Source organism: Microcebus murinus, chromosome 20 (genome assembly GCF_040939455.1).
Source record: "Microcebus murinus isolate Inina chromosome 20, M.murinus_Inina_mat1.0, whole genome shotgun sequence".
Classification (NCBI taxonomy): Eukaryota; Metazoa; Chordata; class Mammalia; order Primates; family Cheirogaleidae; genus Microcebus; species Microcebus murinus.
Genome location: NC_134123.1, coordinates 5,975,218 through 6,001,734, shown reverse-complemented (window position 1 = coordinate 6,001,734; position 26,517 = coordinate 5,975,218). Strand labels below are relative to the sequence as shown.

The window sequence follows — 26,517 nt, the reverse complement described above, 5'->3', positions numbered from 1 at the left end:
GCAAAGAAACTTGTTGCATTGCATAACCTTATTTTCCAAATGTTTTTGCTCACAAGATTCTATTTCCACAAATGGCCCGTTTGTTCTTATGACATTTCAAGTCCACCTCTGTGCTTTGGGAACCTGTGGGTGACGCACAAGGTCAGATGTTCGCGAGGCTCACTGGTCGTGTCTGACTCAGACTTCCCTCGGCAGAGTCTTGGTGTTGAGGGCCACTTGGACACACCCTTTCCTGTCACTGTCCCCACTCGAGAACGAGCGGAGCCCCACAAGACCAACTGCTGAAGGCGAGACGAGGGGGGTGGAAACGCTTTGGCCTCATCAGGGATGTATCAGGTGCTGGCCTTCTTTAGGTCCGGGGACATCTCGGGTGACCAGGAGGCCTTGTTCAGGGACGGCCCCTTCTCTCTCTGGCTCAATGACCTCTAGCCGCATCCTGCTCAATCCACCGATCCTCGAGACGTGGTGACAGCAAAGCTCCCAGATACGCACCGCAGGAGACTATTCCTGTTTCCTCAAGAGCATGTGCCGGGAGGGTGACAGCCTCGGGTAAGAATTTGAAGGACCCTAACAGAACATTTTGATGTGACCAAGTCCTGAAAATGTATGTGGCCCTCCCCCACCCCCACCTGGGAACATCCGGGTCCTCACCGTCCTACCGCAGGCAAGCCCTCGGCACTGAGCACCGTCCTGCGTCCACGGCCCTCAGAGCCCGCGTTCTGGGCGCCGCAACACTTAGTGTCAGCCTGTCACTACCTTGAATTTCCAGCATTTTGTTTTGTTTTGTTTTTTAGTTAAAAGTTGAATGTTTTAAGGCAGCAGTCCCCAACCTTTTTGGCACCAGGGACTGGTTTCACGGAAGATAATTTTTCCACAGCCTTGGGGTTGGAGACCACAGTTGTAAGGTCTCAAACTGGTGAACCAAATCTAGCTTACTGATAACTCAGCCTCCCACTATTCAAAAAAAAAAAAAAAGAAGAAGAAGAAGAAAAATACTTCAATCAATTGACTTCCTATTAAAACTCTGAATTTATAGCTTCAATTTAAAAAAAACCTGAAGGTCTGGCAAAAAGAGGCATATATTCCTCTTTTACGACCATCAGCTGGAACTGAGTATCAGTCTTCAGATGGGACAGACGTCTTCAGTTTGATGAAGTCCCCACCATCCCATAATGTTACTGAGAAACTAAGACACTGAGCCCCAGTTTTATCACTAACTAGCTGTGTGATCTTGGACAAGTTACTAAACCTCTCTGTGCCTCAATTTTCTCATCTGGAAAGTAGAAACAATAATGACTACCTAGGTGTATCCGTTAGGTTAAGCCAGGTTTGCTGTGGTTAAAAAAAAAAAAAAATCTCAGTGAATTACCACGACAAAAGTTTATTTCTCACTCAACTCCACATCCTCATGCTGGCTGAGACAGAGCAGGGCCAGGAAGGAGGATGCTCTAGTCATCACGACTCAGAGTCCCGGGGCAAAGAGGGGTCCATCTTAGCATTCCACTGTCAATCCAGGGGCCACACAAGCCAGGCGTGGGGAGGGAAGTGGAGAATCACGCACTGAAACTTCTACCCGGAAGTGACACAATCAATTCCATCCCCATCCCAATGACCAAAGCACGTCGCCGCTCTGGCCTAACTTCACACGGGGCAGGGAACATCAACACGCGACTAACAGGCTCACCGTAGAGCTTCGGGCCCTCTCTTCCCTGGGGCCCTGCCAAGGCCTGTGCCTCATTGAACGCTTGTCACTTGGTAGTCTTTGCCTTCAAGAGGGCGCTTCAGATTGGATGCTTTAGGCCCTACAAAACCCGAATCCCTCTGGCCAGAACTTTGGTTGAGAGCCCTAGTGAACTCCCCACTACCGCGCTGGCTTGAGGTGAGCATGGAGCCGGCACGCGGCACTGCCAGGACAGCACCCGGCCCCGGGTGCCCGCTCTGTCCGCTGGCTCCGTCACTGCCAGGACAACAGTGACCACCTGCACAGTTCTGCCTCTCACGCCGGACACCACACACGCGCGCACACGCACACACACACATGCACACAGTAAATTTGCTTGCTAAGGAACTCTCTGATCATCAGCAAGCCATCACTGACCCACACAGAGACTCGCCATGTGTTGGTGATCTTTGTCTGTGACCTTGAAGAAGTCCCATCCCTTTTCTGGGCCCCAGCTCCCCAGCCTGCACTTGCGTTCATGGGGTCCAGGGTGCTCCAGGTGCCTGTCTGCTCCCCGGAGCTGAGTGAGGGGCCCCCAGGGCTGCGGCACAGGTGGGAATGCCTGTGGTGCAAAGACAGCCAGGGCTGGTGAATTATGCAGGCGGCCCCACCCCTGCAAACCACCCATCTGGGAGGTCAGCCCGTGGACATTGTTCCTCTTGATATTACAGGCCCGTGTGTCTTCGCCCTGAGGCGTCCAAATAAAGCATCCCAGCAGTTCACTTCCGGCGGCCTCATCAGACCCTGCCCCCACACATTGTCACTGGCTCACAGCTGCGGGTCCTTTTTCTAACAAGCCTTTCGGCTCAGACACAAGAGATGAAAGAAAGATCTCTCTGATGAAGCAGCCGAGTCCTTTGCTTGATGTGTTCTCTTCTGGATTTTTTTTCCTCCTCCTTTGCAGGCTCCCAGTTGCATTTCTCCAAAGGATTCTTCCTATTTGAATGCAAAAGAGAGTAAAAGAACCCCCCATCCTAAATCACTGGGGAAAAAGTACTGTTCAAGTCCCCGGGCCCCATTTGCTGGTGAATGCCTTAGGTAAGGCCCTTAATTCTCTGGGTCTCTGTCCTCACCTGTAGGAATGCAGACCCTTGCCCTGCCCAAATCTGAGCCACAGGCCCCTCACGCGGAAGTGCTTTTGTTACGTTGAAAGCACCTTATGGATATAAAAGGGTAGGGAAGAGTGCCCCACAATGAATCCTGTTTTCATTTCTCTGAATCTGTGGTTTTCTACCCAGTAAACTGAACCACCACAGATTTAGCAGCTTAAAACAACACACGTTTAATGTCTCACCGTTCTGTAGGTCAGAAGGCAGGGGTCACCTGGGGTCTCCGGTCACAGTGTCACAAGGGCAGATCCAGGGACCGGGGGCTTTGGGGAGGGACCGGCTTCCAAGTTCAGGACGGTTGTTGACAGAATCCAGTCCCTCGCGGTTGCAGGTCTGGCATCACCATTTCTTTGCTGCTATCGGCCGGGCTTGGAGCTGCTGTCTGCTTCTCTGAGCTGCCACATGCCTCCTAAGGGTCCCCTCCGCCTTCAAAGCCACAGGGGGCCGTCAACTCCTCACTGTTTCAGTCCAGGGCTCACCTGATTGGGTCAGGCCCACCTAGATCAGCTCTACATTTTAAGGTCAGCTTACTTAGGGCCTTAATCACATCTGCAAAACCCTTCTCAGCAGGACTTGCGTCAGTGTTTGACCCAATCGTCAGAAGAGGGGAGGGCGGTGCATGCTTCGAATTCTGCCGAGCACACAGCAATTCTTAAGCTGTGTTCTGCAAAAGTAAGATGATGGTAGACATTCCGCAAAGAAAGGAGTTTAAGGCCAAACAATTTAGAGAAATGCCGGGTCAAACAGTAAAACCAGTTTTTTTTTTTGCTTGTTTTTCAGTTTAGGACACAGAAGAGTCATGAATATGCCATTATACCTGGAGTCTCTTCAAGATACATAGCATTTCCCAAGTTTATTAAACTATAGTATTCTTTCCTGCCCCAATATCTGTTATTCTTTATAACCCAGTTTGAGATACAATTATCGATTTTTGTAAAGGAATGTTAACTGTTTGTATAGCCAAAGACCCGGGATGACATACAGGAAATTCACTACATCTTTATACATTTGTTTTTAGAGACTTTCATATTGATAGTTTGCAGTTGACTCATTATCCGTAGGTGCCCTTCAAGGCACCGCTCTGGATGACTAGTGGGTACAAGGAGTCAATTCTCTGTAGCAATGCAAGGGCTCTCCATCCCCCTTCCTGCCAGGGCTGGACTCAGGGTATCATGCCAGTAGCAGCCCAAGAGGGCTGCAGTTGCCATAGTCTAAGGGCGCCCACTGTCTTGGAGGCCTTGGCCTGCCCCGGACTCAGTTTCCCTGGCATAAGTCTGAAAGGCCAGAGTGAGGTCCATGCCCAGGAGGAAAGTGGGGAGAGAGAGGGTAGCAGTCCTCTTAAACCAGGCACCTCTTATGGCTCCCTGGGCCGAGCCTCTCTGACCAAACCCTAAAGCGGAGAGAAATGCCCCCTCTTGGAAGGTATGTCCCTGCCTGGCAGCCCCTTCCTCTGCTGCCTCTTGTCCTCTTCCTGGGGCAGGCCTGTCGACACTTCCAGCAACTGTCCCAGGAAAGTGGCCCAGGCCGGCCCTGTGGCCACTCTATGAATTCACCCTGTGCATTTGGAATAGGAAATTGGTGCGAGTTTTATAGTATCCTCCCCCCAACATCAACTCCAAAATAATTTTTGCCTTCAATCCATTCCTCTGCTATTTGATGCTTGATTTCAAATTATGGTTTGTTTTCTCTGGAAGAATCCCCTGGCCATCTTTTTGGGTAAATAGTAAGTATATTCTGGGCACTTTAATAAATTGCAAGCTTGCACTGGCGGGAGGCAAGCAAGTAAACGTTTTAATAGTGCAGCAAACTTATCAATGGATTTACCAAAAAAAAAAGGAAGTGATTTTATTCACCCAGCATGTGTTTCAGAGTATTTTACTACTGGGATCAAATGTCTGTGAAAGATTTTTGAAGCTCAAATTTGACTTTGAGCAATCTCAAAAGGTTTCTATAAAGCACACTGCATCGTGTTCTATAAGCGGCCAAGGAGTCTGTCCGCACATGTCTAACTATCCAGTTCAATATCACCATGGTGCCTAAAAGGTTTTTAATATAGATATTAAATATGTCCATATCAGCGCTTCAGTGAAAGCATGGGCCGTGCTTTTTCCTCTGGGGTCTTCCAAGCTATTTGCTGCTGACATGCACTATTAAAAATAAACCTACCCTGAGGAACTAGTCATTTTACATGGTATTAGGACTAATGTTATCATTTAAGTAGCTGTAGAGATTTGCCAACTACAGAGGCCCCACATAACGATGGAAACATGATTGTGTGAGATAATCTTCTGAGTGGAAATGATTTTCATCATCTGTAATATGTCGTTTAGATGCTTATTTAAGACTTATGCTATTGAACAAATATTGATGCCTTCAACAGAATAAAAAACATCAATGCCATGCTTAGATAATGGATCAGATTCACTTCTAGGGCTTAGGACTTGACTGGGTATGAAACGATATCCCTGGAATCTGTGTAGTGAGTAGGGAAGGAAGGCGGAGAGGAAGGGAGTAGATTCACTTGAATGTGCACAACAACATTATAATGTTTATTACCATTTTACAGGTGAGGAAACTGAAGTTCAGCAAGTTTCCTTAAATTGAAGTTCAAACAAGTTCACAGCTAAGATATGACAATATGGAGATTCGAACATAGTTCTGACACCAAAGTCTGAATATACCACACAAATCTTGCCCTCCCCCGCCATTTGTAGTGGGACCAAGACTCTGCTTTCTCCACTCTGCCCACAGGGCAGAGATTTCTCATTTAAGTTAGCAATGTAATTTACCATATATTCATCTACTGGTGCAGATGGTCCATTTATTCATCCGATGATAAATAAATACTTATTGAGCTTCTACTATGCACTAGGCAGGGTTAGGCACAGAGCATACAAAAATTAAAAAAAGGCATAGGCCCCAACCCTAAAGACACAGCAGGGAGCCCACAAGGAGGCCCTCATAGTTTGGTAGAAGTTGGATGTCCACACTGAACGACTGACTACTTGGTAAAGGCAGTGCCCATGTTGTGTGGCTGCATAGTGTTATCACCCTTTTGATAGACTGGATGGGAGCAAGGACCTCTTCAACCCCCATCAGGCACAAAGCAGCACAAATGAGATTCTTCCCAATCTTATCGGACTTGGAGCTCCCCAAAAATGCAGACACCATCACTCCATATACACAGCTAGCTCCTGTTTAGTGGTGCACTGTTACACAGCACCATGGCATCCATCCAGTGTCTGCTTGGCCCTCATAACCTCCCAGGAAAGTAGCCATCACTAGCCCACTTCACAGATGAGGAGACTGAGGCTCTGTGAGGTAAAGTGATTTATCCAGGGTCAGATGGATGGAATAATGTAGCAAAGTGAGAACCCTGGGCGCCTAACTCTTCACCCTCCTACATACCTATTATGAAGGGTGACGTTATGCCAGGCCCTTTGAAGCAGGTGCTGTTATTACACCCATTTTAGGGTGAGGAGCACGAGACAGAGAGGTGGGACACTTGCCCAGGTGAGGCAGGCACAGAACTCACACCTGAGCCTTCTGACTCCCAACTACAAGCTCCCAGGCACTCTCAGGGGGCGGTTTCTCTGCAAAAAAGCAAACGTGGTCTCACTGATGGTGTCCCAGGTCCTGGTGCTGTCATTCTGGGGACCGAAGGCTCATGAAAGGCAACATATTGCAGAGGCTCTCTCTCCCTGTCCCTCTTTCCCTCGCTGGCCTCTCAGATGCCAGGATCCCTGCAGCCTCATAAGATCTGCAGCTAGCAAAAGAGCCCTTTCAAAAAATGTTGGGGATCTATTTTTCTATTTAAAAAGAAAAATAATTTGCATGAGGGGCGCAGCAATGGGGGAGAAAAGGGGCTGAAGGGAGGGCAGCAGGGCTGGTCCTGGGCAAGGCCTGGCGGTGGTGACGGTGTCAGCGTCTGGTTAAGCTGCACAGCTGGCCCGATGGCATTTGGCAAACTTGAGCTGTGTCTCCTTTCCGATCATTTTTACCTGCTGCATTTGCATATGCATATGATATCTGTTATCCTAATTATATCTATTTTCCCAGGTACAGACAGACATAGCCCAGAGGTGGGGTGCCATTAGCAGATCACACGGGCCTCTACAGCTGTGTTTTGATTAGCAGAAGAGGTTCCTTGGCATCGGAGAACTGAAATCACCTTGTAGGGTATGACAAGCGCAGCCGAGCGTCTCGCAAGCAAAAACCAGAGGTTTCTCTAAGCAAGGAGTGAGAACAACCACAAAGAATTAGAAGGAAAATAACCTTTAATGGTTTCGACTATGAAAGCTCAGTCTCCCTGAAGGCCGCCATGCATCAGATAGCATGGCCTTCCAGGTTCTGCTCAGGTCCACCCTCGTCCCCATCCATGCTTCTAGAAGGAGGAGATGGCAGTGGGAGCCTCAGGGGGAGGCCAGTTCCCCCTTTTCCCAGGCTGGGCTCCAGCAGGGAGGATGTGAAGGTGAGGGACCGAGGATGGCTGGAGGAGGGAACACGGAGTATTCTGGATCCTGATGCAGTCCCACCCTGCCTCAAATGACTTGCAAGCAATATGCAAATCGTATGCAAATCGCTACAAACCCTCTGGTACACCCTGTGGCTCAGGATCTCCTTTCAGGAGACATGCAGGTATTTTCACGTTCGCGTGCTCCATAGTGCAACTGCATGCCCCAGGTCTCTCGACTTCCTGGAGAGGATTGTGCCCCTATGTTGTAAATGTGGTTTATGGGTCAATTCCTTAGATGCTATGGGTCAGATTCAGGATTCTAAGTTTGTGAATACTTTGTAATACATGGCATTTTCATAAGCTCTCTCCTATTTGACCCTTGGCAACTCTATAAAGGAGGCTGAGCAGGTCGCATGACCCCTACTGTCCTGGGCATGAAGGCATTAGGTAACTCACCTAAGGTCAAACAGCCAGGCTGCAGCTGAACTCTCCCCTGAGCCCAGGGGCCCTAAGTTCAAGTCTGGTGCTATATACTCCAAACTTCTGATTAAAATCCTGCTGGGAGGGGCGGGGGGAATGGTGGACAACTAGAGCGGCAAGAAACATCCAGGTGAGGGAATACTCAGTCTCGTCCCCCCACTTCTAGAATAGTGGCAGAGTTTCTCACCGGGAGGAAAGGCTACGTTGGAGTGGTCACCAGGGATTTGTGGATTGAAAATACCGATCAGGGGATTATGGTGTGCTCCCAGGTACTTCTGGTTGAGAATTACTCATTAATTCTTTCTTTCCTTTGGCAAATACAGTCATGATTGCTTAATGATGCAGAGATGTTCTGAGAAGTGCACTGCTGTGTGAATATCATAGTGTGCTCACACACACCTAGATGGGGTGGCCAATAGCCTACTACACACCTAGGCCATCAGGTATAGCCTATTGCTCTTAGGCTGCAAACCTGTACAGTATATTTTGGTACCGAATACTATAGGCAATTGTAACACAATGGTAAGTATTTGAGTATCTAAACACATCAAAATGTAAAAAAAGGTACAGTAAAAATATGGTATTATATAATAATATATTCATATGGGACCACTGTATATGTGGCTCATCATTATGCGGCGTGTGGCCATATTTATTGAGGATCTGCTATATGCCAGGCCTTGCTCTATGCAGCCGGCAATTGACTGGAGGCAGACAATTATCGGTTGTGTTCGGGGCTATGACAAAAAGAAATTATACTGGGTGACGCCAATTCAGACAGGTGAGTCTCTGAGGAAGGGTGTCTAGGCATGCAGCAGCCATGCCAGAGCTGGGGGAGGCGCTCTGCAGGCAGGGCTGCACCGTGGGCAACGGTTCAGCAGCAGGAAGGGCTGTGAACTTGAGGCAGGCCTGGCTGAAGCTGGCTAGAGCAAAGTTTCAAAGGGCAGGTGGTCTGAGATGAATTTGGAAATGGAAGCAGAAAAGAAATTAGGCAGATGTTTAGGTAGCCCTTAAGATACCCCCAAACTTAGTGGCTTACAACCATCGGCTTGGGGTTTTTTAATGAAATAGATTAGAATAGTGTCCTACACTATCATATGTGGCAGTCCTCCAACTGCAGCACGCGTCGGAATCGCTTTGAAGGCTTGGCGAAGCTGGCAGAACTTCTGACGCTGCAGACGTGGAGTGGGCCGAGCACCTGCGTCCCTAACAAGCCCCGGGAGGGCCAGTGCGCTCTCCTGGACGGTCTGGACAGCCGCGGTGTGAAGAGGGCATCACGTATATTACAGTCCAGTTTTGGTTTTGAGACTCTCATCTTAGTAATATATATGCCCATGTGTACTGGATCCTGCTGAGAAATGCATTTCTTAAGAGTGGGCTGCAAAAAGTTTGAAAGCTCTTGATTTCATGACTTAGGACACTTCTCTAGAAGAGAAATCAACCTTTCAGGCCCCAATCGACTGTGGGAAATCTTGTGACCTCCCTAAACAAAAGTAAACCCGTCAATATATGAACGAAAAGTAACAATAGATTTTAAAAACTCTAGCTGGAATAGGAAATAAGATTCTCCTGTTGAGGGCCTCAACTTGGCTTTAATTTATGAATATTATCCTACCGAACCTTCAAAATACTGTGTTGGACTTTGGCACGGAGCCCAGGATCGCACTCCAGGCTGCCTGCCTCCTGGCTCAGGGGGAGGCGCACTCTGGCTGCTGCGACAGTACTCCCCGGCCCTGGTTCCGCCTCCATGGGGCTGCCAAGCTCCGGAAGGTTCAGCAGCATCCGGCCCTTGTGATGTGAGCCCACTTACCTGAGGTGCCCCGCGGCGAGGATGGTTAGCCACACACACCTGTTGATGGCTCCCTGCGGGTCGGCCCTGCTCTCCCCAGCTGCGCTGGTTGCAGATCCCCAGGGGAAAGGGGCGTCGTCTTTAGCGCTTCCTCATTCTGCCTTGAACGGAAGAGAGTCTGTTCATTCCATCACTCACCTGACTTACCTGCGCAGTGCTAGGAGAAGAGCTAGGACCCAGGGCATGAAGGATATCCAGACACAGCCCCTACCCTCGAGGAGTCCACACATAGACAACTGCCACCGAGCACGGCGAGCCTGACAGCTGAGGTCCTTGGGAGCCTTGGTGCCGGCTCTGAGCTGATGCACACCTGTCTCCCCAGCCCCTGCGAGCCTCTTGAGGACAGGGAGTGTGCCGTATCCATTTCCCCAGCTCCGTTACCCACCACATCCTGAAAGATCCAGCAACTTCCTCGGAGAATCCTCCGGAGCAAGTGGTGAGAACACAGAGATCTCTAGTCTCTTTGGAAAACTCCAGGAAGACCCAAGTCCACAGAATCACAAGGAAAATTCCCACCCTCACCCTCAATGGTAGTGGATGACTGTGATGCAATCTATGGGGCTTCCCTCCCAGAACTCCTTTTCTAGAAATTGCTCAGTGCTCCCATCTCCCACCTTCTCCGTGGTCACTGAGGGAGTCATCTTTTAAGTCCGGTGTGACTCCTGCAGGTGGCTGGTCCAGGGACTGGCACCTGAGCCACAAGAGCCAATCAGAGACCTTTCAGGGATCCTTAAAATTAGCACTAAAAAAGAGCAACCAATATATCTGAATCAGGCATGAGTGTTAAGGCAGCTCCGTCTCCTGCCATGAGGGTGTCGGAAGTGAAGCGCCAGTGGACAGGATGGAGCAGATGCTCAGGGAGAAGCAGAACGAGAGGTAGAGCATTGCGATACCACGTGAGCCCCTCACGTCACTGGTTCCTGAGGTCCTGCTGCATCTTTTCTGAGATACTCCAGTATCTTTCTAGTCCTTCTCTTCCACAAACTGTTCAACTTGAGTTTCTGTTGCTTGCAACCCATGGCATCCTAACGGTGCAGTACTACTCTGGGACGTTCACGCAAAATTCCCTGCCTTTGGTGGAGTTTCTTCTCTGCCCAGCCCTCACGCCCACCCCAAACCGAGAGTCACCCAAGGATGATACCATGAGTATATTGGAAGGAAACCAAGTCACAAGCTATGTATAAAAACAATGTTGAAAAATGAAATAAGCCTCTAATTGGTAATGGCAGGTGGTTGCTAAGCCCCAGGGCAGGGTGTGTAATAGATGTGCATCTGACCATGGATCAGTGAGATGCTGAAGTCCAGGCTGGGAAGAACGATGAATGAATAATTTATCTTCACTATGTTTACGCTACTGCTATGTAGTAAAAGCATTTATTAGCCAGAGAAAGAGCTAAACTTGATCACAGGTATCAATGTGGTGAATATGTCGACTAGCCTGGGTCCTTATTCTAAGTAAAAGAGGAGTTAAACTTATACATTATTATTTCTCTAGTGGGCCATGGTCAACTCTACGATATCCAAACCGCCCCTCTGCCATCTGGTACAGGCCATGCCCTTTGGGGCTTGACTCCAGCTCCAGGGGTAGATCTGAGCTTAGTCACCTCCTGCCAGTGGCTCAGTGTCATCGCATGACCCATTCCAGCCAAGGAGACTCAAAGAGATGTTTGAGGGAGGCTTCTGAGAAAGTCCTTACCCCCACTTTAGAGAGACAGAAACAGTTTGAAAATCTACTCTCATTGTCCCCCGTGTGACATAAGCAAAAAGCCCTGACGCCTGTGACTGCCACCTTACAACCAGGAGGGGACGGCCTTCGGACGAGGTTGGCACAGGTCCCTGATGTGGTGGCCAAGGCCCGGGATTAGCCGACACTGAGGATGGGAGCTACTAGGTTTCCCTGCTGTCAGAGCCGCTGAGCGGAGCATCCTGGGAGCACAGCTCACCCACCAGCGCGCTCCCTGGGCAAAGGAAGAGCTCGGCAATCAGGAGCTCAGACCCTGGAGTATGCGAACTCTGAGCCAGAAAGATCTCAGCTCTGCCAGAGATCTGCCAGAAAGATCTCTCTTGCTGCCTGTATGAAATTGGGCAACTTACCCAAGCTTTTTGAGCATCAGTTTGTTAATCTGTATTACAGGGACCCGTGGTGGTTATTTGTCAATTTGCAGTATCTAGAATCTAGTCCTCCACCTTCAAAGCTCCTTTTTGCCGTCCCCTGATGAGCAGTCTTGGGGAAAGAAAGAGAAGGTAAGACCTCTTTTTCCTGCCCTGGCCCAGCCAAATGGCAGGTCTTGGAGCAAGCTCAGCAAATCCTGCCGAGGGGCTCTAGGGAGGGACATGACTGGAAGCTGTGTTGATTGCAGCAGCAAGGGTGGCACCCAGGCCAGCCCACAGGCCCTCTGGGCTTCACGGAGTCCCTACCGATTTGCACAGCCGTGTGTTCCAGCCTCGGACAACTCTGGAAGCCCCAACATCTTTCCAATAAACTTGCTCCTTCTAGCAATGCGAGTCAGCTTCTGTTGCTTGCAGCCAAGAGCGCTGGCGGATGAAAAGGGCCTTCTTTGTAAGGCGCTGTGAAGCTCCACTGAGCTCACGCTTGCAAAGCATCCCGCTGAATGCGGGCCGCAGAGTCCACGTGTTCGCTCTCGAGGTTAGTGCAGACCCAGACGGCCCCGTGAAGGGGGGATCTGAGCCACACACAAGGTTCTGATTGACCGAAAATGGTACACAGAATCCTGGTTGCTGAATTGGCAACTTTCTCCTCTGCGCGTAGACTTTGGCTGCCCGGGGTCTCGTGCTTGCCACATTCGCCAGGAATTGGCAACGTTTGATGAACACAAGAACGTGGGAGGCACGGGCCATCTAAAAGCCAAAACCAAACAAATAAAAATGTTAAGTGACAATTCTGGCAACAAATTCTCCTTCTTAACCATGGTTGCTAGTCCTGATGTTAAAAGCACTTTCCAGGGTCTGGACACACAGACAATAGGCGGCTCACGGAAGTCAGGTGGTGGAGGGACACGGGCGGAGGTCTGGGGCCAGCTCTGGAGGACAGGCCTGGTCCCAGGGACATGTTCTGTAACTGCCCTTCGGGCCTCTTTAGCACCAAGCATGCTTCCAAGTGGCCGAACCTGCTTCTCACCTAACGGGGGAAGGAGTCAGGTGAGCGAGGCGTGTGCCTGGACTTTGTCATTTGGTGCATGCCAGACACCAAGTGGTCATTGCCATCAGCCTCAGCCTCATCCCAGCATCGCTGACTCCTCCCTAACATGTACGAGCCGTCAGCATGCCCAGGGACAGGCTTAGCATTTAACACACGTTAGTGCAAGGAATCCTTCCGGGGCCTTATGAGGCCAGGCGCCACTACTCTCATAAACAAACTAATGCCTACAGAACTTGGGTGACCTGCCCAGGGTCGTGCAGCTAGTAGGGGACGGAGCCACGATGCAACCCAGCTCTGGCCAGGCCCTCGGCCACGCAGCGACAACTCAGCCGTGTCCCTCCAGGGAAGCCCTGTCCGCCAGACACACACCCACACGCCCTGGCTCGGACTCCGGGCCGCCTCCTCTCGACAGCACTCCCTCTGCCACCTAACAGCCACAGAGCAGAACTTTTGCTGAAGTGCCTTCGTGTTTTTATTTGGAAGATGGGTTTTATGCCCCGGTTGGGGCTGATGGCAGAGCCTATCTCTTCCACAGTATAAACTCTTACGCACATGCCATAAAAACGTCCCCTCGGTGCTTGCGGCAATGCATTGATCATGGACGTTTAACCTCACGTGCAAAGTCAGAGGGCGGGGTGCACACTCTTTCCTGCGGGTTTGGCCTACAGGCTCTGAGCCTGTAAATCTTCCCTCACACACCGGGGCTGGGGTGCCAAGAAAAAGGATTATTTATGAATGGGATTCTCGGGTGTTCTGCTGCAGATTAATTGCTTTCAAGCCTATTTAACGGAGGCTCAATGTGTGGATGGCGGGAAAATGAATCGTTGCCGCCCCACTTGGATGGGGAGGAAAAATCAGAAGAGGCGTCTTTTTTGAAAGGTGGCTGGACAAGCGGGCGGGCTGGTGTCTGCAGGGGCACAGAGCGGCGGTCTGCGGTTCTGGAGGGGCCTGCTGCGAGCACCAGCACGTCACGCTCACCCCGGGCGGGCCTGCACCCCACAGCGCCGCCCCGCCCCGGCCACCAGCGCCCCACCTTTCCACCACTCGCCTCTCTCCAGGAAGCAGCAGCTCAGGTGGACAGGAAGCCCTGACAGAGGTGCCGGCAGCGCCCGCGGCCACTTCTCAGGCCGGCACTGATGGCGCCCGGCACTGGCAATGCCAGGCTGCCAGGGACGGGAGGGAGGCCGCGCTCCGTGATGAACACCTCCCGCCCCAGCCTGCCGCGGAGGAGCCATCGCCAGGAGGCTGCGTGCGCCCGCCAGCCACCGCCCTCCCACGTCCTCCTCAACGTTTCCTTGTGTTGTGCACAAGCTTTTCCCAGGCTCACCGTGCTGGCCAGGCCACCCCACGGAATCGGTCCACTCCCCATTCCCCATTCCCCTCCGGCGTGTCGGGGTCCGCGTCCCGGATCCCTCCAGGGAAGGTGTCACCAAGACCCACTCCAAATTAAGTTCCTTGAGGAAGGCCACACTTCAGCAGTGCTTGCTTATTTTTTGGACAGGAAAAGGCATTATTTTGCCAAACTTAAAGTGCTAAATATTTTTTGTCCCCTCTCCTGTGTTTTGGGAAAAAAAAAAACCTGTTCTGGCTGTTGCAGCCAAGGAGGCTGTAAGTACCTGCCCCCTTGTCCTGGGCGGCAGTCCGCACTGCACTCTGTCAGGGCAGGGGGGACGGCGGCCAAAGAACGAGGGTCTAGTTCTGCAACAGATGACACAAGCAGACACCGCTGGGGCCCTCTCCCCCACCCTCCATACATGTAATGAGTTGGGGTGTGAAATCGCCCCCACCCCACCCCCACCCCCGCAACATCCCTACCACGAAAGGCAGAGGGACAGAGTGAGGGGCTGATGGAGCAGCCCTCGCTGGACTTCAGTTTGAATTCACACCACTAAGAGGCTCTAGGCCTTCAAAAAAAGGAAAATAACATAATAACATTTTTTTTACTCCAAAGTCAGATTAGAGAACCCATAGAATATTCCAAGGTGAACTGGGGAAAGTATTCTCAACAGGAATTACCATCCAAGCCAGAGTTTCTCAACTTCAGCACTATTGACATTTGGGGTGCCACAATTCTTTGTTGTGGGGGTTTATCCGTGATGTGCAGGATGTTTGACAACCTCCCTGGTCTCTACCCAGTAGGTGCCAGTAGCATCCCCCAGCTGTGACAGCCCAAAGTGTCTCCAGATATTGCCAAATGTCCCTGGGGGTGAAAGTCGCCCCTAGTTGGAAAACATTGCTCCAAGCAAAAATGATCTACGGGTAAACACTCCAGGGCCTGCACAATTACTGCCCATGTCACCGGGTTGCTGAGAGAACTAACCGAGATGTGAAAGGACTTCACAAAGCCATCACCACCACCATCATCATCATAGCAGCTACCTTTCCTCGAGAGCCTGTCGCGTGCCAAGCATGTGACCAGCACTCAGCACACACCGACTCTAACAAGCACCAGTGGTTATTAATGCTGCTGCCACAGGCTGGTGACTCAGAGTAGCGGGCAGGCAGAGCCACCGTGTCCACCAAATATGGGCTGGCTGCCCTCGCCGCCACATGGGGAAGAAACAGAGCATGCGTTTCCTTCCTTCACAGCGATGCCGTCGGCCTGGTGACACTGCTCCACACAGGACGAGCTGCAGAAGTGAGTCATGCTCTTATTGGAGAATCACCAGGTGAGGGGACCACTGCCCCACCACTGGCCACGTGCACCCTTGGTACACAAAGAGTGGTCCACAAGCAGCAGCGGCAGCACCTCGGAGCTCGCCAGACACTCAGGATCTCAGGCTGCACCCTGGACCTTCCAGCTCAGAGTCTTCATCCCAACGAGATGCCCGGGTTATTTGTGCATGCATTGAAGTCTAAGATGCTGCTCCATAACAACAGCACAGGTTGCTAACATCTGTCACCGTTCCTGAGCATGCACAGATGGACTGCGACATCCCTTCTCTCCCTCGATTCACTCTTCCATAAGCATTTATTGAATGCCTGCTATGTGTCCCGCCCTCGTGGGGCTGACAGTCTGGTGGCCCCTCACCACCTCCTAGGCAGGTGACTACCGATGTAGTCACTCAGGTAACATACGAGGAAAATGAAGCTCTACCAGATTAAAAGACTTGGGCCAACTCCTGCTGCTAATACACAGAATAAGAGTTTTAACTCAGTCATCTTTTCCCCAAGTCGTGGCTCTTTCTACTGTACCCATACTACTTTTCAACAATACTCGTTGGAGCAACAATAAGAAGCAGAGGTTCCTGTTTATCCCAACTGCTTAATCATACCAAAGGCAGGATGGGGGCTGGAGGTCACCCAGACTGACAGCTGGCATCAGTCACGAACTCACCCAGAATCAGAGGTTCAAAGACAGTTTAATTCACCGGGCTGGAGTGAGATTCGCTCTAAGCTCTCCATCAGTTTCATCAGTTCCAAATCAAAGGCATTTAAAGACCACCCATAAAAAAATACAAAGCAACCACAGCTTCTGAGATTTTTAACGAGTCTGCACCCTCAAACTGCATCTTCCTAATGTCTTAAATCTAAATGAAGGTCCAGAATGTGTCCCTGCTGTGAACTCAAAGTTCTGCCCCAAAATCCCTCCTCACCTGGGCTTTCTAAAACTGGAAAACTGTTTTGTTATCATTTAGTTTTGTTTTCTCATAAAAAGGTCCTGGTTTTAGGCATCGAGTAGCTCTAAAACTCCATGATTCCAGGGAAATCACTTGAGAGCCTCAGTTTTTTCATCTGTAAAATGGAAAACATAGAAACACTTCACAGAGTTCCTAGGGGAATTTATTAAGCTAACGCCGTGTGTACTGTGCTCAGCCCGAGTCCTGGCAAGTGTGCATCAAAAGGCAGCCTCTGCCTCCCTCCCTTTTTTCTCTAAATGTCCCAGGAGGCTGCTGGGGGCAGGTGACACTTGATGGGTCTCCCTGGGAGCCCTCCACCACGTGAGGCTGAGCGGAGCTGGGAGTGTGAAGGAGGCACAGCCTCACTCGCTTGCAGGGGCTCAATAGCAGGTGCTGCCCTGGCTGCCTGCAACCAAGCTTGCTGCTCTTGGGCACATGCTCAGAGGTGGGCTTTCTGGGATGCTCCAGGGACTAAGAAGACAGCTATGAAACTCTCCAAAGGAGTGTGAAAGTCTGCATGGCCACCTCACACTCTTCGGGTTCATCTGGCTTAGAGAACGCCCCACTACATGAGCCTTAGGTCACCTCTACGACAGAAGCTGCAAATGCCAGACATCCATTTTCCAAGCTTCCCTTGCAGCTACGGAGCAGCCACCACGTGCCTCTGACCAAGACTTCAGCTGGGGAACCAGGATCTGCAAAGGATCCCCACTGCTGAGGAAGTCACAGGGCTAGGGACACCGCCAGCAGCCAGAGACTGCAGCGCCCCGTGCTCATGGAGTCAGCGGTGAGATTGTTTCCAGGGGCTATGCTGACATCTCCCCAGCAGCTACTCCGGGGTCTGAACCTGCACAGGCTGAGCCTGATTTTCTGGCTGTCCTAAAGAATCTGCGGGTTCCGCAAGTTTTTAGCAAGTTATTTCTCTGTAGAGAGAAGTGCGTGCACATGCACCATCAGTCTCCCTCCACTGTGTCCACACAGGTGCTTCTGAACATGAGGTCCTCGGAACACAGGCACTGGGGTCAACTATGGTGTGACTAGGGAACTGATGAGCATGCAGATTCCTAGATTAGAATCTTTGGGGCTGCAGTTCAGAAATACGCATTTTACCAAGTTCCCCCCTTCCTGTTACGAATAGTAAAGGGCAAAAATTGCTGGTCCATGGGGCCTCCTGACCTTTTCCACATGGACAGTTGTCAGCATCCGTGCGGCTCACTGTGACGAAAGAAGGAAGCTCCTGTGACCAGAGGCAACTGGCCCCAGAGGACTCTGGCTGCCCCAGGCCCCACCAAGCCACTCTGAGCGACACAACAGCACTGTCTCATGTAACACTGTCTGCCTGGTGGCCACACTGTTGTGAGGTTCTGGACTATTCCAAGGCTACTCAAATGGTGGTCCATGGACCATGTGATCCAGGAATTGTTAATCAATCCGAAACACCACAACTACACAAATTAAAAAGTAAGCATTGAAAAGTTACTTTGGCAATTTGCCAGATAATTCCATGTTTGCTGAACCTGTAATACGATACTGAGGTTACATCTTGTGTGATTCTGTGTCCTATTTCATTTTTTTGTAGAAATATGTTTTTACTGTATTCCCGAAATCTTGGCAGAGTTAACACCTTCTCATCATTCATATCTCAACACTCAGGTCCCTTCCGCAGAGGACTTCCAAGGTCCATTACATCCTCCATGCCTAAAATACTTACTGGAATGTCACAGGTGCTCAATAAATATTGGTTACTTGAAGGTATGAAAGAATGAGAGAATGAAAGAATGAATGAATGAGGTGAAAGAACACTATAGATTGAACTGTATTTCTTTAAAGTTACATAACCTTTGGTTTTTAAAAATCCCAGAACTCCCTGATAGAATAAAGGCATTTGGAGGGTCACCCACAGACACTGGGAGCCACAAATAGGTCAACTCCGAGGCCCAGACCGGACAGGGCAGCGTGACGTGGAAACCTATTTAACGCAACATGCAATGCTGAGAAGCCATCCTCAGTTATCCCCACCGCGCTGGCTGGCTCCAACGCCCCTACAAATCATCCGAAATGCTAAATCATGTTTAAATCCCTCTCTGATTGTGGCCACCGGGATCTCTGAAGGACACTCACGCATAATTTACATACTGCCAAGCTCCTAAGAGCCTCTAAATAAAGCCCCCAGGGCTCCCAGGCACTATTTTTGAGGAGAAGGACATCAAGTGACAGATTAAGTCGAGTCTGCTCCCCCAACACCAGGAATCAAAGAAACCTCCCCCTCCACTTGTTGACATCTGCGAATGTCTTAAACTACATTTGCTGTCAGATGCCTCCCAGGGACGCAGTTATTACATGGAAAACGGCGCACACATGCTATTGTCTCTCTCGGTTTACACATCTCCACTGATAACAGGTATTTTTGCTCAGATTTTCATTCCTTTTCTAGATTCTAAACATAAAATGTGCTTTAATCTCAAAGCACGAGGAAGTTTCACAAGGGTGCTTTGCATCCTGCCTACGAATGTTAAATGACATTTGGTCACAGCACAGTTGTAACACTTATGATGACGAGCCGGTCACTGCAGCGCCCATGAGAGGGTGTAAAGCCAGACCCAGCCGACACAGCTCGGAGGGCAGAACAGGCTGAGAGGAGGATTTTCCCTCCCAGCTATCAGACAGGGCTACAGAAAGCTCTATCGTAACGACCACGACTGAGTTTTACAATCTGACATATTGGGAAACAAAAAAGACAGAAAGTGAAGCCTATGACACTGTAAATGGTTTAGACCTTTCAACGGCCCAAAGAAAAATGGCACCTGTTTTATTGTTTTGTTTTCTGCACAACTCAAAGGTGTATACCACAATTAAATATCTGAGCCAAATATTAATAACACAACCCAATGAATACAGGCTGGCACCTGAGCAACAGGCCACATACATGTTCGCCATGAACCTTCTGGAATCAGGAAGATGATCTGTCCCTGGCCCAAATGACTCACAGGCACAACTGGACTTAGGCTCATGCACGACTTGCTCTAGTCTCAAATAGCTGGGGCTGCCTGTTCCAATGTTAGAAATTCCCTGAGGAGGTCAATAAGTGCTTTTATCCTTCCCACTATACTGTTCCCTTCACCCCCAACACTGAGCCAGGCAATAACACACTCCCAGGAAATAATCTGTTTGACTCATCACCTGTAAGCAAGCACAGGAATGACAGTGTCTGTCTCCCGGTTATAGCCCCTACGCCTAGCACACAACAGTGTAGCAAGAATGGATAAATGAATAGAGGGTGGATGAATAGAGAATGATATTTTAACCATATGATATCATTTGACCCTCACAAGAACACTGTGAAGTAATAACAGTAATAGTTAACGCTTACATTGTGCTAATTATATGCCAGCCACTATTCTGAATTCTTCATACATATTAACTCTTTTAACCCTCCAGAACTCTATGAAATAAAGACTATTATTATTTCCACTTAACAGAGGAAGAAACTGTTGGAGGCATATGGAGGTCAGACTGCTAGTAGGAGGTGAAACTGACTCCTGGTTAGATGCTCTTAAGCACTATGCTTCTCCTCCATTGGCTACATTTTGGGAAGCAGGAAACAGAGGGCAGCGATGTGAATTTGAACAAGGCTCCCCGCCACAGGCACAAGAACCGAGGTCTGTGCTCCCTGGAGAGTGTTAAGTGACAGAGGCACAGTCTGCACCCAAATAACCTGACTCTGAGTCAGCACTCTCAGCACCCAAGTGGCACGTGTGGAATCAAGCTGGTCCCCTGCTAATACGTGTGATCGTGTGAGCGGTAGAAGAGAGGTTGTCCAGGGGGCTGAGACGATAGGCATTGGGTCGCTCAGCACTACTCTCCCAAACTGGAAATGCCGTGGGGCCCAGGAAAGAAAAACAAAACAAACCTGGAAAATGTGGGCTTTACCCCAACGCTCCTGAAATCATTTTGTTTTGGTTGGAGAAGGAGAAATTTGCTGGCATCTTCGACTATGCAGTCCCCTAGCATCCATTACAGCCTGAGCAAAGGCCACAGAAAGCCTCGAGCAAAGTTCTTAGCCAAAGTTACAGGCATTACAACCTAAGCAACATTCTGGGAGAGTCTTCTCAGGGACTGGATTTTACTATGAAATATGTTGTAAGAGTCTGGGGGAAGTGGGGTAACCCAGGATGGAAGAGTAGAGGCCAGGGCAGAATGAGAATTTATAAATGTGAAGAAGAAGAAAGGTTGGAGCTAAGTCCTAACATTAGTGTGTGGGTTTTGGATTATGGCTTAAGAGATAACTGCTTCTGTTTTGAGAAGCCATAAGAAAGCAGGGAGACACAGGTTTGGAGTTGGGAAATGTTAGTCTCTTAAATTTAAAACTCCATGTTAAACTGAATAAGTTGGAGAGAACAGTGTTGTTACTATGGCTAGAGAGATAAAGATAAGAATCAAGAGAAAGAAACTATAGTGCAATAATTAAGAAAACTTAAACTGGGAAGAGAGGGAGAAGAGGTGAGTGGGATGTCCCCCTCTTTTTTTCTCCCTTCCTTTCTCACCACACATGTGGAGCTACAAAGGGAGGGATGCAGGTTTGAACCGAAAGGTTGCACAGGGTTGATCCAGTTCATTGTGGGGGCAGGGGACAGCTACAACTGTGACTCAAACTGCAGCCCCCAAAAGAAACACCTTTCTCCCACAAGCAACATATATATATATGTGTGTGTGTGTGTGTATCTTTGCTCAAAAGTCAGTAGCCAGAAACCCAGAGAAATATTCTCTATGAATGTCATAGCTCAGCTGAGACTTGTGGAATTTAAATCACCAGTAATGTGACAGGCAGGCCTTGCCCATAGGCAAATGTCTGCGCCCCAGCACGGCTCTGCAGCCACACCTTGCCGTTGCGTTTCTATCAAACAGAAACCAAAAGGTGCCTTCGTCCATGAAAACTGATGGGGAGAAGCCGCGCACCAGGCTAGGTTTCACTGCACACAACTTTTTTACGAAAACAAGATGTTAATCTCTGAGAATTTTTAATCTGTTCTTTAAAAATGGAAGTTTTGCTTTTAAAAAAGTGGCAATCTATAATTTAAAAAGAAAACTTTGTTGCAAGAGATTTGCTAAATTAGTTCATCTAGGAGTGCCGTGGAGAGGTCATTTGAGAGGATCTCCTCTATGAATGAAAATGAGTTTCCTGGCGGACCCCCAGTCCCTTCCAAATGCACGCACTCCCGGCACAGGACTCCGCAGATCTCACCCCTACTTTCTACAGGAAACATACAAGAACTAATCACTTTTCACTGGATCCTGAAGCCCTACTTCTTGAGCTGGCACGGGAATCTGTGCGCCCTGCCGGGCTTTCTGAACATCCTACTAGTAGGTTCCAAGAATTAGTTACACGCTATTGCATGGTGATGATTTTTTTTCCACGCTTAGAAAACCGCAAAGGGATTTAACAAAAAGGAAGCAGAGGTTTTCTTTTTATAAATTCGATTAGCCTTTTCCACTTTCTCTACCTCGGGACATTTCCTTTGGGAGGAATTTCATACCCAGAGACCCCTTAGCGAGGCACTGTTGCATGCGGGGCGCAGGGAATTTAAGTGCAAGACGCTCGGTGTGGACCGAAGGTAGAAATCACAGGAGCTCGCAGTCGCCAGCGAAGTCAGTTTCTAAACGCCGGTGGAGGAAAGGCCCTCCAAGAGAAGAAAAACGAAGTTTGCGGCTGGCAGGCGGTACGGGATTCTAGGCTGGGGCGCGTGCGGGTGGTTACCACGCCCGCCCTCCGCTTGGCAGGGCTGAATTTCCCGCCCGAGCCGGCGCCGGGGCGCCCGGTCCCCACGCGGCCCCGGCGCCCGTCTGGAGATAGCCTCGGCGGGGGCGGCCGCAGTCGCTCCCGCCCCGCCCGCCCCGCAGAGCCCCGGCTCGCCTCCGGGGCTAGCAATTTGCGAGTGAATGCGCCGAGGGCGCACGCAGTCAACTGGGCTAGGGACCGGGGTGCCCACCCGAGCCGGCTCCCCTAGGTCTCGGGTTCGAAGCCGCTCCGGCTTCCGAGGAGAGGCTGGGATTTGAGCGGCAGCAGTTCGGTTAGGAGCGGAGTTTCTGAAACTCCCCGGGAAGCGAAGTCCCGGGGTTTGGAAAAATAACCAAACCTATGGTGAGCTTTCCAAACTTGGTCTTTGCTTTATGTCATTTTTCCTAACCCCCTCCTCCCGCCACTCAGCCCCAATCCCAAGACAGTGTCCTAAGGGCTAGGGCACAAGCCACCTCATCCCTTCCTCCCCCTTCGCCCCCCCCCGCCCCGCAACATTCAGACTAGGAAAATACAAATAAACCCCGGGTGGTTAATGCGGGTGCACTCAGGCGCCCCCGTCCCCAAACACACACACACACACTCACAGAGCTCACCGCCCGCTCTGTCCCACCCACCTCCGGGTAGGGGAGGGACTGGGAACCTGATCTCCGGGCTCCTGCCCCGAACGTTTCCCATCAATAATGTTGATACCATCGATGTGCCTCCTCCCCCGCCCTCGGGGCGCCGCTGCTGCCTTTTCGCCGCTTTTTGCTTGAGTAAGAAAACGAAACCTCCTCTACTGCCCTCCTAGCCTGGGCCAGGGGCCAGCGGGGCCTGAGCCGGGGATGAGGGAGCGGGGGACAGGCAGCGCGCGTGGGGACGTCCAACATTTCTGGGGTAGGGTGCCCACCCAGCGCCGGCGGGAGAGGGTCTGGGGCCCAGGGAAGGCCGCATCCCAGGCCCCATCCCGGACCCGGGGCTAAACTGGGCCAGAATAAGATACTTTTGCGGGTGGAAGAACCAGGCCTCAGAGTGGGGAGCCTCAACTGCCCCCACCCTTCCGAGCAGCAGCGATGGAGCGAAGAAGCCCGGAAACCCCTTCGCTGGGAACGGAATTGTGGCCCGCGGCCTTGGGGCACAGCCCTTGTGCCCGGCCATCCCACCACGGACACTCTGGGCTAGGTCTCGGGAAAACCGAGGGGACGTATTGGTCGAAACAAGCATCAACCCCCCAGATGGGAGTTTGCAAAACTCGCCAAGCGCCTCCCCCGGGTGCGGTTCCTCTGGTTCCGCGAGGTCGCGACCCTGACGCAGCTGCTGCCTCACTTCGGGCGACCCACTCTCGATCGCGGATCGGCCCTGGTGCTCTCGAGGAACCTGCAGGTCCGAACCTTGTCCCCCATCCCCCGGCAACTGCTCCCAGCCCAGGCTGGGAATGCGCGACCCCACGTAGAGCGCGCAGGTCTCCGGGGTCAGCAGGGCACGGGGAGGGACTCCAGTTGTGGCACCTCGCTCGCTTTCGCTGCCTTCTTTCTGCCTGCTCAAAAATAAAAATTATCCCCCACTCTGTCTCCGTTTTTATTGATTTAATTATTTCTTTGCATCGTGGCAAGCAGAGCCTCACCAGCGCCCTGACACTGCGGCGCCGCGTCAGCGAACCAGTAACTTGGGCCCGAGACAATGGCCCATAATTGATGTATTGCCATCAACAATAAAGAGCAATTCTCCTCTCCCCGCCATTGCTACCATCCCCCTCCGCCCATCCCCCTCCTCCACCGCCCCACTCTTCTCCCCCGGCCACCGAGGGAAAGAAAACAAACAAGAAATTAGCTGAGGACGCCGAGCGCAGAGCGAAACGCCCGCCTCCACGCCGTCGAGGACGCAAAAGAACGAAAAAAGTTATTAAAGTTTGGATCCCCCAATTAATCCGTCTCTCCTTGCCCATTTTTAATTAAACATAGCGAAGCTGCTTTTGCATGTTCATTTCGTTTGGTTGTTTGTTATGGTGTTTTGGGGGGAGGGAAAGCTTTTTTTTCCCCTTAATCTTAATCACACATAGAGCGAGCGACGAACACGTGTGAAGCTGTTCCCGGAGCTTCCCGGTGCGCACGCAGCGCGCGGGGAGGCGGCGGTGCGGGCCAGCCAGCTCGGCTCGGTTCCTGGCCGCACGCGGTGCCGGAGGCCCGGACTTCCAAGAAGCCGAGACTGCTGGCGACGGGCGCGGGCGGCCGCAAGCGCGGGCGTAACCGGGGACGAGTGTGCGGGTGCCCACGGACGCGTTCGCGTACCGGGCAGAGTGCGGGCTGGTGTGTCTGCCTGGACTCTTGTTTGCGGGATGGGGGGTAGGTGCGGGGTTTACACGTGTTCCTCTACACGTTCCCGGGGGTCTAGGGGAAGCGAGTCGCTCGCACCCCAGGAGCGCGCAGATCCATCTTTGCCGAGGGATCTCTTTAAATATTCAGTGAGAAATAATGGCATTTGAAGCACCACCTATGGAAACATTATTATCTCCATTCTTCAACATCAGCCCCACTGATAGCTTCGTTTGTCTTTTTATCAAAATCTACTGTACCCAACAGGACCTGGGGAGAGGAAGAGCGAGGCGGAGAGGGTGTGTGGGTGTGTGAGAGAGAGAGAGAGAGGGAGAGAGAGACAGAGAGAGGGAGAGAGAGACAGAGAGACAGAGAGAGGGAGAGAGAGACAGAGAGAGGGAGAGAGAGACAGAGAGACTCATGGGACGAAGAGAGGGAGAGAGAGAGAGAGAGAGACTAATGGGACGAAGAGAGGAAAATAACAGAGATTGGAAAAAAGGTGAAAAAAGGACGGACAGGGAGAAAGATGAAGGCAGAAGTTATATCAAGGGAAAAAGTCCGCAGATAGACAAGAGAAACATTCGCCCCCACACAAAATCTTTAGACATTTAAGAAAGAAAATAAGAAAAGACTGAAGAAGCTCAGAGAAAGAGGAAAGGGTCACTTAGGGGAGCGCGGCTAAGGCCCGGAGCACCCGGCGCTCCGCTCGGAAGACCGGTGCCCACTTCGCGCGAACCGACCGTGGCACCATCCAGCCTCGTGGGCGCTCCTAAATTGGGACGTCCTCAGGAGCCCTCTCGTCTCCCGATTTCGAGATAGGGCAGGGATTGTGTATCCGCACCCCCTCCTCCCCCACCACGCAGCCAAAGTTTAGTTTAGTTTAGTCCTTTGGGCACAGGACTTCGGGAACCTTGGAACGCGGAGACCCCGAGGCGCGAGCGGACAGGCAGGCTGGGCGGCGGGCCGCGTCTCAGGTTCGCGGGCGCCGGCCCGGGCAGAGGGACCGCGCTCCCGGCTCCGGGCGCTGGCAGGGAGGCTGCGTCCCCGCTCCGGGAGACGGAGGTAGAGCGAAAAGTTTGGGCGCCGCGCGCGGCAAGTGCCCGCAAACTGGAGGCGAGCTTCCGCGCCGCCGGGCAGCGGCGGACAGGGACACCCCCACCCGCACACACTCCCGGCTCGGCGCCGCCACCTAGACCCCTTAGGCGGGCGCGCTGCCCCCTCCCCCTAGGCCATGGAGTCCACGGGTCCCGGGATCGGACTTGTCCAGGACCAGGCTCGGCCCGGCCGGGCCTCCCCAGGCCGGGGCGGGCTGCTGCGTACCGGGTCAGCAGCGGCCCCTCCCCCGGCCGGAGCTGAACTCGGAGCCCAGGCGGGTCCCCGCTCTCCGCCCGCCCTGGGCTCGGCGGCGCCACCGCCGCCTCCCCGCGGAGTGACGCGCCCTGCAGCCAACCGGGGCAGCCGGGGGGGAGGTCCGGGAGGGGTCCTGGGCGGAGCCGAGCCGCCCCCTTATCCCACGGGCTCGGGGCTGCTTCTCCCGAAAACTTCAGCCCTAATTGTCCTGGGAATGTCCGAGGTAGAGAAAGGGAGCCGGAGCAAGCAAGAGGCTGGAGGATCAGGGCCCCTTGGGGGGATGGGTGGCGGAAGAGCTGCCCCTCCCCCCTCCGATCCCAAACCCATCACGTTCCCAAACCTTTCCTGGATCCTCTTCTCCGCGCCCCCGCGAGCCCGGGATCCAGGGCTGGAGAACTCGGGGCGAAGGAGCGCCGAGCCTGGCGGCGGGCGGGAGGGGCCGAGCCGTGGGCGGGAGGCGGACCGGCGTGGGGCTGGCTCTTCCCCACTCGCTTATTTTTTTTATGGGGGTGGGGGTGGGCTGCTTGCTGGTAGCTCTTAAAGAAACGAAGAAACACTCACGAAGAGGGACGCCCGCCCCCCAAATCCCGCCACGGGACTCCCTCCCCCCGCGGGCCGGCGCGCCTCGCGCCCGAGTTGGGAAGTTAGCAGCGCGCCCGCAGCCCGGTCCCCAGCGCCCGCCGCC

General features: G+C 51.9%; 1 long non-coding RNA gene across 1 annotated transcript; it reads right to left on the bottom strand.

Annotated features, from left to right (window-relative positions):
- Positions 1 to 10,969: 10,969 nt before the first annotated feature.
- LOC142862602 (uncharacterized) lies at positions 10,970 to 26,283 on the bottom strand. The gene is made up of 2 exons (XR_012913670.1): positions 26,173 to 26,283; positions 10,970 to 12,473 (listed from the first exon to the last, which is right to left on the bottom strand). It is a non-coding gene; the product is annotated as an uncharacterized LOC142862602 (long non-coding RNA).
- Positions 26,284 to 26,517: the final 234 nt, after the last annotated feature.